The following is a 14,228-nucleotide window of genomic DNA, read 5'->3' on the forward strand; positions in this document are numbered from 1 at the left end:
GGAGACATCGCATGGCTGTTCCACCGAAATTTACAAAAATGATGACAGAGCCACTTTTGGACCGCATTGTGCTTTGCAACAGAAATGCTCATGAAAGTGCAGCTAAGCAAATGCAACTAGCCTCATTGAACCATCTATTTTTTAACCACACAAATGGGAGAGCAGAAGAGAAATCGGTTGCTGGGCGGTGGCACAGTAACGTTGCCCAAACCCACCTCAGGCTCTGACATGCACGCTGGTACGAGTCAAAAGCCATAAAGGTTTTTTCGTTCTAATTTTTTCAGGACAGTGTGGAATGTACTGTTGTCGGGTCTTGGTTAATCTGGGACACTTCATGGTCTCAAAACATACCGTAAGCCTATTCGCTCTTATGATGATTTTAAAAGGTTTGTACTAATTCTTATAATATGTACGTATGTCCCATCTATACCTGTGGGACTGTCATATGTCCTGCCCAGGCCCATTGTCATTTTCCCTATGTTAGCATGAGCATGTTGCAGACTGCCCTCTGCTTTGCGCACATTACTATACAAACATATTTTGCTTTGTGCCAAGTGTGTGTACTTTCACACAGAACCTGCCATTGTTTTACTGGTCTGTTCTTTCCTGGGATGTAATCTGCACACTGTAGACAAAGTCAAACAACAATGCATCTTGTTATTTTGTTCAGGTCAGGCCTCAGCACCTAGACAAAACACACAAATGCAGCTGTTTTTTGGGAACATGTACTCTGTCATCTAGCTATGTACAGAGTAGGTAACAACATACTTGGAGAGGAATCTTTCCAGGGAAGAGACTGTGACAGCACCAGAGATGTAGAGCTTTCATCTATGCATGCCAAGGTACGGGGTCTGCAGCAAACACCCAGAGGTCTTATGATATATAATCACTTTGCTTCTGTAGAAGGGGAGTGGGTTAGGCTGCCCTGTCTTATATAATGACACTCCTTTTATGATTTATCGACTACTTACTATGCTGACCGCATTTGTGTTAGGCATTTACTTATGAATTGTATCACGTACACAGCATATTAGAGCACAATAATTCAAATAAACATTTTAAACTTTTCTCGTGTCTCGTCAGATCTTATTGTGTACTAGTATGAGTGTGAGAGTGAAAGGGTTTGTCCTGCAACCACAATTCCTGAGAGGGTCAGGAGTTTTGTGTTCTGGGGTGTCTAATCACTTGTTCCTCTGTGAGTGAGTAGGATGGCAAGTGAGACACTATAACTAGTCGGTCCAGAGCTCATGGGTACTCAGGTGGTGGGTGACTCAGTCCCTACCTACTAAGGTTCTATGATCTCAATCATAGTTCTGTGAATCCCTGCAACAAGACATGGGAAATCGAAAACACGATTTGAAGAAATGCTAGATTTTTTATTGGTTCCCACCTCTTGGAAACCTTTGGGAGTTGTACTTCCCATTTGCAATTGAATGTTTAATTGTGCATTGCTGACTTAGTCCCAGAAGCTCCTATCTGCTCTTTCGAGAGCAGATGCCCCTTTTTCCTCTCTCTTGGGTCTCCATACTTGGAGACCACTGAGTTTAATTCTTGTGAAACTATGGTTCTCTGTCTGACTGAACCTTCATTCGGTTTTGCCTTCAGAGGCTTTACTGCTGACATCTGCTGCTTAATTATCTGCCAGCACATCTTTTGTAGTTTAAAGGAAAACTTTATTGGACATAAAGAATGCAATGAAAAAATAATATACAGTATTAATGTAAAACATCGTAGGTAATATAAAGAGAGAAAAGGGGAGGAAGAGAGGGGAAAAAAGGAGGGGAGGGAGAAAGAGAGGGACAGGGACTCAGCAATTAAAGTACAGGATCCATACATAAAATGTAATATTTCGGAAAAACTTGCAAATTGTCCAGAAAACACTATATAAAATTAAAGAAACAAGGCACATGTAGAAAAAGAAACCAAGTCAAGCAGGTAACATATCAAGGGGGTTTGAGTACTTCCTCAGTACGAGGAGAATGCAACATGGGGGATTGAGCCGAGGAGTCTAAGAAGGTAGTAATGGGTAACCACAATAAATCACGTTTGATAGCAAGAGTAACAGGATAAACATATGCTCTATCTAGTCTATGATTAAAACAAACACCATACCACCAAGCCTGAAAGGAAATGGACGATGTGTCCTTCCAATCCTTGGTAATTCGCTGAAATGCCACTGCCAGGAGGAGGTCAATAATAGAAGTATTAAAAATCAGAGGAGGACCATATATCAGAAAGACTACCTAGAAAAATGTGGGTAAGAGAAAAGGGGAAATCAGTAGAACAAATAGTGGTAAGTTGCTGCCATACTTTAGACCAAAATACACGAACCATAGGGCATGAGAAAAGCATGTGTTTGAGATCCACCCTCGTTTCCGAGCAGGACCAACATTTTGAAGGGAGAGAGGAGTTTATTGCATGTAATTTAGCAGGGGTGATCAAGAGGCGATTATAAATAAAAAACAAAGTTTGAGTAGTATTAGCTGCTCTAGAAGACTTCCTTATCGTATTCCATATATCCTGCCACAAAAGGATACAAAAAGACTCTTCCAAATCAAGTTCCCACTCTTGTTCAACTTTTGACTTATCTCTATCAGCAGAAGATTCATGTAGTTTTTAATAAATTTGCGAGGCAGAAGAAGAGGATAACAAAAAGGGTAAATTAAGAGAAGAAGAGGGACGACGAGGAATTGTGGTGGTAAGGGAATCATAACTTGTCCGAACAGCAGTGATCAATAAATTATAATTGGAAAAGAAGGAAGAAGGAAGAGAAAAACAAGATTGAAGAGTAGAGAAGGAAATACAAGCATCGTCATGTAAGAGTTGATGAACCCAAAAAAGGCCTAGGGCATGCCAAGCTTTCCAGAAAAGCGTTGTGTTTTTAATTTTAATAAGAGGATTATACCAAATAGGGGATTGCAAAAATTGTGTACGCTCATCAAGGCCATCTAGGAACAGGGGAAGAAAAAGTTTCCTGGATTGTTTGAGAATAGGCAAAGACATCTTTGGAGCACGAGACAATAAAACAAACTCTTTAAAGGTAAAAGGGAGAAAAAAGGAGGATTCAATGTCAACCCACAATGGAGAAGAGGCGACGTCAAATAATGGATCTGATAAAAAAGAAACCGAGTGAGAAAGAAAAACGGAAGTATGGTAAGAAGAAGAATCAGGAAAGTTAACTCCCCCCAAGTGTTTGGGACGTTTAGGCTTAGAAAAAGACATTCTGGCACGTTAATTTCGCCATACAAAACGAGACAAAATAGAGTAAATAGTTTTATAACAAGAATTTGGAATATTAACAGGAAGATTAGAAAGGAAAAATAAAATAATAGGTACTAACATCATCTTAATGGAATCTAGTCCACCCCACCAGGAGAGAAATAAAGGGTGCCATCTTGTTGTAGAATCTGTTAAAGTGGTTTGTAAATGTTTGATATTAAGGGCTACAGTGTCTTTAATGGAAGGAGTAAACCAGAGACCCAGATATTTGATTTTGGTAGGGCTCCAATGAAAAGAAGAGACTAGAAAATCAGCATGGAAACAGAATTTATTAAGGGGAAGGATCTCACATTTATCAACATTTAATTTATAACCTGATACAGCCGCAAAGTTAGAAACTTCAGAGAGAAAAGCAGGAACAGAAATTTGGGGATTAGAGATAAAAAGGAGAATGTCGTCAGCGTAGGCAGAGAGCTTGACTTGTTTTTCACCATAAGAGAAACCAGAAATATTGTCATTGAGCCGAATGTTTGTTAGAAATGGTTCTAGAGCAAGAATGAAAAGAAGAGGTGAGAGAGGACATCCTTGACGAACTCCACGAAACAGGGGGAAGGAAGAAGATACAAGACCATTAGCAAAAATAAAGGACCTAGGAAAGGAATATAATAAAGAAACATAAGAAAGAAATTGGGATCCAAAACCAAACCATTTAAGGGAAGACAAAAGAAAAGGCCAATTAACCCTGTCAAAAGCCTTTTCTGCATCTAAAGCGATGGCAGCCAAGGATTGAGTGGAGGTCTGAGATTTACTAAGAACATTGAAGAAAAGTTGAGTATTATCTGAAAGATGACGTCCTTTGATGAAACCACACTGTTCCTTACCAATCAATTGGGGAAGAATTTTATCTAAACGTAAGGCTAAAATGTTTGCAAAAATGTTATAATCAAGATTAATCAAAGAAATAGGTCTGTAATTTTTACATAAAGTGTGGTCCTTGCTATCTTTGGGGAGAAGACAAATTAACGCCTCCTGAAAGGAGCCGTCAGATTTTTTAGAGGATATAAAGAAGGAGAATAGTTGATGTAATTTAGGAACAAGAAAATAGGAGAAATGAGAATGAAATTCAATGGAAAAGCCTTCAGGGCCAGAAGCTTTTCCTTTGTAAGGACGCGGATGGCTTCCAAGATGTCTGTGGGAAAAATCTCTTTGTCTAAACAGGAGAAATCTACCTCAGACACTGAGGGAGAGGGAATGGAAGATAAATAGCGCTCAATGTCGGAAGACAACGGAGGGGATTCAGGAGTATAGAGAGTCTGATAGAAATTGGTAAACTCAGCCAAAATATCTTCATCTTTATGAAGGATGGTATTGGAAGAGGAGACAATCGAATCAATCTTCATTCGTTCCTTTTTAACCTTGAGATAGTTCGCGAGCATATTTCCAGCTTTATTTTGTGAACAATAATATTTAGCACTGGATTTAAGCAAATATAGATTAGCAGATTCAGTGTTTTTTTTATATATATCATCTTTATTGCTTGATTACTTAAAATTATTGCAATCACAGCATCATAATTAACCCAAAAAAAACACAATTACATTTTAAAACAAGAAAACTTCTCTTCACATAATTCAAAAAAACAATCCCATATATACAGTTTAAAACCTTGTTAATAAGCCCAAATCTAGCCACCTTACATCTTGAATTACATAATACAGGTTAAAGTGACGGTGTGCCTTACATACTTTTCCATAAATATCATAAGGAAATATTATCAACCAATAAACATACATTTCCCATCCTTTCGAAAGATCTAATGTGCAAAAAGTGCATCGGTTTGCTGCGATGGTAACCCCGCTGATATTACATTTCAAATAAATTAATACCTTTGTAACAAAAATTATTAATTTAATCAAGATTATAAATCATTAAAATCAATAGCACCCAGGTCATAAAATTAGAGGGGATCTACCCTATATTAAACATTTATCTACTGCCATTAAAATTTTTACCAATTGACATAGTAGTGGAACCGATTCACCGGACAATGACATGATTAATGCCTGACGAGCAGATCTCACTCCACTCATCAGAAAATAAGGTCTCAGAAAAAAACGTCTAAGATTAGTCAACCTCGGGCATACACATACTATATGTACAAGAGATTCCTGTAGCCAACCACAGAATCTACAATTAGAGTCCGGCCACTGTTTAATCCAAGAACGAGTGCCCTCCTTTGTTGGGTTTATACCCATACGTAGCCTTAGAAACTTTTTTAATCTTGACAGAAAAGAAGACATTTAAATATGGCTGAACACACGGGGATTGATATGAATTAATCACGTACCATGCATAGTTTTTTTCCGCTAAAGCAATTTTATCCAATTTGAATGATTCCGCTTTGATATGCTTTTTTAAAATGAGTTTATAGTTAGGCATTTTAAAAGCTGACAGTTCACATTCCAGGCCGATATCATGTAAGGATGCTAAAATATAGGCTCTCCATTTTGTAGTGTAAGCAGATTTATCGATTTCTTGCCAGCAAATATTCCCTAATGATGCTGGGGCTGATGTTGATAAAGCAGCCATGCATTTTAGGAAGGATCCTTTTGATACCAGGCACTGTCTTTGGAGACCGAATTCCAGTCTAATTGCTGCTTGACACACTGATTTGTCAATTCCAAAGGTTGCTTTAAAAACCTTAACAATCAGTAAGTCGAGCAACTTCACATCTTTTCCTCTAGTAATCGGCGAGCCATAAATGAGACTAGGTTGTAACTTGGATTTAATTATTTTTAGAATAAACTCATACGATTGACAATTCAGTGATTTCTTTAAACATTTAAAAGCATGGATCAACGTCACAGTCTTGGCCCTTAAATCTTTAAGGTGAAATTTGAAAGACATATGATTATCAAATATTACCCCTAGGTATCTATATGTCTTAACCATATCAGATTCAGTGGATATTTTATTGAAGGAAAGTTTGGCAGTGATAAGATTATTGAGATCAGATTGGGATTTAGTGGAATAATATAAATGCTCTAATTGTTTAATTTGAGAAGTGAGAGTGGACAAAGATTGTGTGGCTAAACGTCTCTTTTTGGCAACATATGAAATAATTAAATCTCTAGAGGCAGCTTTAAAAGTATCCCAAATCAATTGAGGGGATGACTGGGGAGATTCATTGTCAGTAAAAAATAGAGAGGCAAAGTCAAGAAAAGCAGTGGAAAAGGACTTATCCAAAAGTAGGGAATTGTTGAATCTCCATCTCCTAGTTCCCTTACTAGGAAGAAGTAAATCAAGCTGAAGGGAGACCGGGGCATGATCTGAAATTAAAATGGAACCTATATCAGAATGTGTAATGTGCTGCATGAGAGCTTTGGAAATAAAAAGATAATCTATTCGGGATTGAGAAGAGTGGACAGGGGAAAAATAAGTATATTCTTGCAAGGTAGAATGACAAAGCCTCCAAGAACCAACTAGGGATCTTTGAGAGGTAACAGAAGTAAATTGGGCATGCATCGGGGAAGGAGAAAATCGGGAATTGGACTTACGATCAAGGAAGGGATCCATAATCATATTACAATCCCCGCCTAAAATAAAATAATCATCTGTGTATTGCATCGTAGAAGAAAGAATGTGAGGCCAAAACAATTTATCTGGTACAGTGGGAGCATATACATTAAAAACAGTTAAGGGAATTTTGTTAACCAACAACGATACAACAACCCACCTGCCCTCCGTGTCATTATCTTGCTTGACAAGTTGAACATTGAAACGTTTATGACAAAGAATAGCAACACCATTACGCTTTCCCGTCCCAGGCGATGCAAAAACATGACCCACCCAGTTACGGCGTAATTTAGAAACCTTAACATCTTTGATATGAATTTCCTGTAATAATACTATATCTCCTTTCAGATGTGCTAAGTGAGAAAGAACACGTTGTCTCTTAATGGGAGAACCCAAACCTTTAACATTCCAAGAAATTACATTAATAGACATTTAAAACTCTAGAAATAATCAATCAATCAATCAGAGCATTTGTATAGCGCACTACTCACCCGGAGGGTCTCAAGGCGCTGGGGGGGGGGTCCGCTACTGCTCGAACAGCCAGGTCTTGAGCTGCTTCCTGAAGGCGAGGTGGTCCTGGGTCAGGCGGAGGTGGGTCGGAAGGGAGTTCCAAGTCTTGGCGGCCAGGTAGGAGAAGGACCTTCCTCCTGTGGTGGGTCTTCGGATGCGGGGGACGGCGGCGAGGGCGTGGCTGGTCGATCGAAGCGGGCGCGTTGAAGCGTAGAAGTTGAGGCGGCTGTTGAGGTATCCTGGTCCTTGGTTGTGTAGGGCTTTGTGTGCGTGGGTGAGGAGCCGGAAGGTGATTCTCTTGTTGACCGGGAGCCAGTGCAGGTCTCTCAGGTGTCCGGAGATGTGGCTGCGGCGGGGGATGTCCAGGATGAGTCGTGCTGAGGTGTTCTGGATCCGCTGGAGTCTCTTCTGGAGTTTGGCGGTGGTTCCGGCGTAGAGGGAGTTGCCGTAGTCCAGACGGCTGGTGACGAGGGCCTGGGTGACCGTCTTCCTGGTCTCGGTGGGGATCCATCGGAAGATCTTGTGTAGCATTCGCAGGATGTGGAAGCACGACGAGGAGACGGCGTTGACTTGTCTGGTCATGGAGAGGGAGGAGTCCAGGATGAAGCCCAGGTTGCGTGCGTGGTCAGTTGATTTGGGTGCGCTGCCCAGGGCGGGGGGCCACCAGGAGTCGTCCCAGGCGGAGGGTGAGGATCCCAGGATGAGGACTTCCGTCTTGTCTGAGTTCAGTTTCAGGCGGCTGTTCGACATCCATTTGGCTACTTCTGTCATCCCTTCTTGCAGGTTGGCTCTGGCGGTGGCGGGGTCGTTAGTGAGGGAGAGGATCAGCTGGGTGTCGTCGGCGTAGGAGATGATGTTCAGGTTGTGCTGGCGTGCGATGGCTGCGAGGGGGCTCATGTAGACGTTGAAGAGAGTTGGGCTGAGCGAGGAGCCTTGAGGAACGCCGCAGATGACTTCGGTGGCCTCGGATCTGAACGGGGGGAGGCGGACTCTCTGTGTCCTTCCGGTGAGGAAGGAGGTGATCCACTCCAGTGCCTTCTCCTGGATTCCGACGTTGCTGAGGCGCTGTACTAGGGTGCGGTGGCAGACAGTGTCGAAGGCCGCGGAGAGGTCCAGGAGGATGAGGGCCGCTGTTTCTCCGTTGTCGAGCAGGGCTCGGATGTCATCTGTGGCTGCGATCAGGGCGGTCTCGGTGCTGTGGTTGGCCCGGAAGCCAGACTGCGAGAGGTCGAGGGAGCCGTTCGTCTCGAGGAAGGCGGCCAGTTGCTTGTTGACGGTCTTCTCGATGACTTTGGCCGGAAACGGGAGCAGCGAGATGGGGCGGTAATTCTTGAGGTCGGTAGGGTCTGCTGATGGTTTCTTGAGTAGAGCGCTGAGTTCGGCGTGCTTCCAGCTCTCCGGGAAGGTGGCGATGTCGAAGGAGGTGTTGATGATGTCCCGCAGGTGGGGTGCGATGACAGCGTCGGCCTTGTTGAAGACGTGGTGAGGGCAGGGGTCTGTCGGAGATCCGGAGTGGATGGAGTTCATTGTGCGGATGGTGTCTTCGGTGCTGATCGGGGTCCAGGCGCGGAGGGTGGTGGTGGGGGGCGGTGGTTCGGTTGTGGCGTGCGTTGGTTGAGTGCTGAAGCTGTTGTGTATGTCCGCGATCTTGTTGTGGAAGTAGGAGGCGAGGGAGTTGCAGAGGTCTTGCGAAGGGGTGATGTCATTGTTTCCGGCGTTGGGGTTGGAGAGCTCTTTCACGAAATACATGAAACATATGAATAATAACCAGCTTGAAAAACCAATAGCGGGCGATAACTGGAACAAATTCAAGCAATACAACCAAATGGTGAAAAGGGAAAAAGAAGACACAAGAAAAAGAAAATATTGAGATGTCATGAAAGAAATATAGAAAAGTAGAAAATCGTAATGAGATAAAGAGAAAAATGATGAGAGAGAATAAAGAAAATAATTCAAGGGGGGAGATATATGAAATAACGGAGACATATCCGAATAATGATAGGAAAAGGGAGAAGAAGAAGAAAAAAAAAAGGAAAAAGGGAAAGAAAGATCAGGAATAGAGAAAAACAGGAATAGGACAAAACATGTAGAATTAAAAAGAAAAATGCAAGTAATGATAAGATGTTGCAACAAAAAAAATACAAAAAGTCGATATGAGTAGGGGAGGTGAAGCCATATGAGGGGAATAAGACACTGAACCAGGAAATCACACAACGGGTAACAAGGACAGGGAACATCTCCAGGGGAAAACATCAGGATGAAGAAGACGCGATAAGGACCTTTAAACAGCTACCTAAGAGACAAAGAAGAAGGAAAAAGTTATAGTACAGAGATACAAGCATTATGGAAAGAAAAACAACCATTGTGAAACATAAAATACAATTATGGACGTTCATTTGAGCAAAAACACAAAACACAAGTGAAACACGTGAGACAATCGAAAAAACATCATTAATTAAGTGATGTAAAACAAAGGAAGATCAATGGAATAAAAACACAATGTCAACAAGTAGCAGAAACAGACAAAAACTAGAGGAAGACATTCATGGGTGAGGAATATCCATGGCCTCCGTATTACAAGTGTTCAAGAACTTCGAAGCAATTCAGGATCTTCATAGGTCGTAGTCTTGTTACTGTAGGTGACCTTAAAAAGGCACGGGTGAAACAGGCAATGTCTGGCATTCAGACTACGCAACTCCGGTCTGAAATCCAAGAATTTCTTTCGACGGTCAGCTGTAATTTTAGCATAGTCCTGAGCAAAAAACAGATTTGCGCCATGCCAAGTGATCTTCCCACGTTGTTTAGCTGCATGAAGAACTTTCAGCAAGTCGGTGTATTCCAAAAAATATAGAATAACACCTCTTGGTTTAGGAGAAGACGATGCAGAACGAGGAAGGGGACCAAGACGATGAGTACATTGTATATTCAATACAGGGGTGTCAGGAAGTCCCAAGAGTGTTGGTAAAAAGGTTTGGAAAAATGATATTGGAGTTGGCCCTTTAAGACCCTCCTCCAGGCCATAAATACGGAGGTTATTGCGCCAGTTACGATTTTCCAACTGTTCAATTTGTTGTTTAAGATGAAGAATCTCATAGGATATATTGGGGAGTTGATTAGTGAGCTCCTGTACCGTATCGACTCGAGACTCCAAGACCTCAACTCTCTGTTCCGTAACCATCCAAGACGATTCTAGGTTTTGCAAACGCGAATTAGTCTCTTCCATGTGTGGTTTAAGTTCACAAATTTCTTCCAAAATAAGCTCCATAGAAATGGATGAAGAAGAGTTGGTGGGGGATGGCGGGTTCGCTTTAACTCGTTTGCCAGAGATGGACGCTGTCACAGAAGGAGTTTTAGCATTTGGTTCCCCCCCTGTTCGGGAGAAAACTCCTTTGGAGGTAACAGGTTCTTTAACGTGATCCTCTGTTGTATCCTGAAGAACATTAATAGGGTTAAAATCCTCCAGCACAGCCTCAGAGGGTTGAGGAGGCATATTACGATTGGCACGAGACATAGCCATAAGTTCACACACCAACAATAAAGTAGATATTATAAAAGTCACTCAAATTGTAGCTAAAGCAGTAGTCACAAAAGAAAAGACTCTTATTTGGTTTGCAGCAGGAGGCTATGGGAAAAAAGATTATTGTGCAGGTGGTGTCATGTAAGCGCAGAAAAAAGAGACTCTCGTATGACTGATTTTATGCAACTGTTGGAAAAGAGACTTTTATTCCTTTGGAAGGTTCAAGGCGCAGAAAAGGAGACTCTCATTTGTTTGGAGGTTTGGAATACAAAACTGGAAAACATGTATACTATTAAGCCACCTGCGAGCGCAGAGAAGTAGACAGATTATCAATTGGAGGTCATGCAGGCAATGAGACTAAAGATTATTGTTTTTGGCAGCATACATGTGTAGAAAAAGAAGTATCCTCATGTCTGTCATCATGCAGCAAAAGAAGCAGGCATTTCTGCGAGTTTGGCGAAAAATTACATGAGTTGCAGCCAAAGGAGAGGTAGCAGGCAATTATGGCTGAGGAAGAGGAAAGCGCAACAGTAGTGGCACCACAAAATACCTCAGGAGGCAAGGTGAGTTATCAGGGCATCAGCGGTAAAAACAAAATGGCGGCCGCGACATTCCTGAAGAGACGCGAGCACAAAAAGAGAAAATATGCCGCGTTGAGCTCACCCTGGTGAAACTTCTTCAGTGAGGCGGGTAGCGCTCACATTCCAATGCCCAGAAAGACGTGAAGGAAGGTCCGTGCTGACGAGAAACGTCCCGGAGATGGAAACGGCCCTCACACTCCGACGGAGCTCCCGGTATCAGCGGCCATTCCGGTCGGCTCCTAAGCCACGTCCCGCCATCTGCCAGCACATCTGAATCCCCAGCTTAGTGCCAGGGAAATTCACTTCAGGAGAACATAATCTTATTTGAATTGCACAATACAATTCCCAAATAAATTCTCCTTGTATTTGCTATTTTAATTCATGCCTTGGATAATTTCGACCTACGCTTTCAAAAATGACTAATTCAAATGATTTGAGGAGTTTTTTACTTTGCTGATCTGCTAATAAACCTTTGTGGTTTTCAAATCTGCTCCTCTTTGTCATTCATGTGGACCCTAATGTGTTCCATTGTTGTTGATATACTGTTGATGACTTGATGTTAAGCCTCAATTTGATGCAGAGTCCATCTACTCGAGTTCAACTTGTGCAATGAATTTCCACCAAAGTCTTGTAGGCTGCAAACCCTATCCGGCGCTACTTTACAGTCTATTGATTCAGTTTCAGTGTTTTAGATTAATTGTTGCATTCCATCTATGGTTCCCTCAAGTGATTTCAAACCAAGTCTCAGTGGTTAATTTGTAAAAAAACATAAGTGCCGAGGCTTTTGTCAGGTGGCAGCTTGCACCAGCCCATTTCTCCTGTTAGCGCTGTCTAAAACATGACCGACTACTAACCAAAAATGGGGAGAGGATATGGCATAATGGTCGGAACTGCCGACTTAGTAACTGGGGAACGCGGTTCGAATCTCAGCTCAAAATCCTGTGATTCTAGGCAAATCACTTAATGCCCCCGTGCCTACAATAAATGAATCTGTCCTTAAGTAATGCTTATGAAAAGTGCTGGTGTTGATGATTAAGTGCCAGTGCTGAACACTGGAAACAATTAGCTAAAATTAAGCAAAAACTAAACCTCCTCATTTTGGATGCTTCGGATATCAAGGTTATAGCAAAAATCAAGTACTTAGTAAGCAGCAAAGTCACTGAAAACTTGAGTTAATTGTGGGCAAAGATTCATGGGTGAGGCTGGCAGTGCTTTATAAAATCCAGTCCTACAGTACTTTTGCCGTACAGTGCCATGTGCCTTTCACCGCACCAGAGAGCAGTGACATCAGCATTCCAGCAAAAACGGCAGTACTGGGTGATGGGCTGTAGCCTCCTGAGAAAAAAAGGTGGTCATCTGCACTTATTCTCTCCCTATTGGTCTCCGGACTGCACATTTAATCAGCAGTATGCGCAGCGGCTCTTCTGATACTGCAGCACATTGGGTGGGTTCCTCTAGGCCTCTCCCACAGACCCTAAGCGACGTTTGCTGTGGTGTGGCCCGATTCCCTTCCCGAGGTCCCTGAGCACCACAAGGCCATTGAAGTTGACTCTGGAAACCAAAACCCAGGCTTACACCTTTACGAGGTCAGTTAATTGAGTAAACTTACATTGTGTAAAGGTACCAAACTGTTCTAAACAGCGAAGCGATTAAAAGGGCAGAAGAAAATTTGTTGTGATTATGACATCCACTCAAGTTAACCTTATTCAATCATCCATCCATGCATTCTCCCATTTAACATGTGTTCACTAAATAATTAAACAGCTATTCACTCAATTACACAGCTAAACACTAACACATTCTCACATTCACCCACTCATCTGAACACACACAAATATGAAGAACTTTCACTTAGAAAATACTGTGAACTATTGGTTTTGACACGGCTTGTGAAATGAAGGCTGCCCTTGTTTATTTTGATCAGGACTTTGTGCTCAATTTGCTTGATATTCATATTTTGACGAAAAAGTACTAGATTTGCAGCACATATATGTAACTTTTTGGATAAGAAAAAAGTGATTTGAATTTGCAACATTGACTGTGAATGAACTCAATCCCGTTTCTAACCCTAACTGAATGACTCCGCCGTATCCTCAGACACATCAGATGCATCACAAGCTGCATATTGCTACATCCCCTAGAAACAGATACACGTTGGGCACAAACTCTGCTATTAGGTTAATCTGCGTGAACACAGTGACCATGTAGTAACTTCAATTAACCCTCTCTGGATTGGACGTTGGAAGCTGCCAGCCAATCAGAATGCTCCCTTTTAGGCCATAGTTATTACAGGCCTGCAGCAAAGGAAGCATTCTGCGCATCCATCTTTTAAAGTCCCTTTGGTGCGTTACGGGCCCTTAGAGCACATGGGAGCTGTCACTTCACTGCAAGAACGGCTGGAAAAAGCAGCACAGTGGTCCCACAGCGCTCCCTCGGCTTCTTCTAAAGCATCAGCCGTGCCCACAGACTGCTATCTAAGGTCATTCTCTTGCTTCTGCAGAGCTGTATCAGTCAGAAAAAGTAGAAAATCGGTAAAAACGCGTTTTTTTTTTTTACTTTTCTGTGGCCGCCTGGGCTTCTCTCACATGAAAATCAAAGTAGAACCTAGACAGAGGTCTGTGCACCAGGGGCTGCTTCCGAATGGGTTGAGGTAGCACCACACACGGATGGAGCGTGCTTCCCTGTCTTTCAGGTAAGTGGCAGCTCGTGCTCCTGGGGCACGCCCTGATCTTTGGAAGAGATAATAATTGCCTTATTGCCCTAATCAGCAGGGCAATAACAACTATTAATTACCCACCCTTCACATGCACCCTCACCTGCAGCTA

The sequence above is a fragment of the Lissotriton helveticus genome, chromosome 6 (genome assembly GCF_964261635.1).
Source record: "Lissotriton helveticus chromosome 6, aLisHel1.1, whole genome shotgun sequence".
Taxonomy (NCBI): domain Eukaryota; kingdom Metazoa; phylum Chordata; class Amphibia; order Caudata; family Salamandridae; genus Lissotriton; species Lissotriton helveticus.